The following is a 657-nucleotide window of genomic DNA, read 5'->3' on the forward strand; positions in this document are numbered from 1 at the left end:
TCATGACGACCGCATACTGTAATTATATATCTTTACTCATTTCTTGACAAACGAGAGGCGTAGTGTAAGGGCTTCCACCATGTAGGCATTTTTTTGGTTGATAAGAAATTTGTGTGCAGGTATAACAGAGACCATTTGAGGCGAAGATACCATGAGGTGATCTGACCGGGGATCACAATCTCGCGCTGGGATACAGTCTAGCGAAAATTGTAAGAGAAATTAGTTGAGAGCGCCGTTATTCACGATACCTACTCAGTTATGAAAAGATGTTAATCTAGTAAGACATACATAAAGAACGAGCTCAAACAAATGCTTCCGCTGGACTAAAGTTGTTGCTATCTCGGCTAGCACAAAGATGTTCATTTTTCAGCAACAGAAGAAATGAGGGATCAAAACCTGAATACGTGAAAAAATGGTTATGGGGAGATAAACGAAAACCATAGAATGGAAGAAAATGTAAGTGATACAGAACGCAATAGAAAAAACGAGAAGGGAAGCGTGAGGGCACAAAACGAGACTCTTCAAAAACTGACCTGACGCTCGGGATGAGGTCTTAGTCACTATCCCCGCCAGAAAGTGACCCTCGTGACTAACATCTTGTGACGTGGCCTATATGTCACTATAAAGCAAGAAAAACAAAACAAATAATACTAGTGC

Source organism: Penaeus monodon, chromosome 34 (genome assembly GCF_015228065.2).
Source record: "Penaeus monodon isolate SGIC_2016 chromosome 34, NSTDA_Pmon_1, whole genome shotgun sequence".
In the NCBI taxonomy this organism is placed as follows: Eukaryota; Metazoa; Arthropoda; class Malacostraca; order Decapoda; family Penaeidae; genus Penaeus; species Penaeus monodon.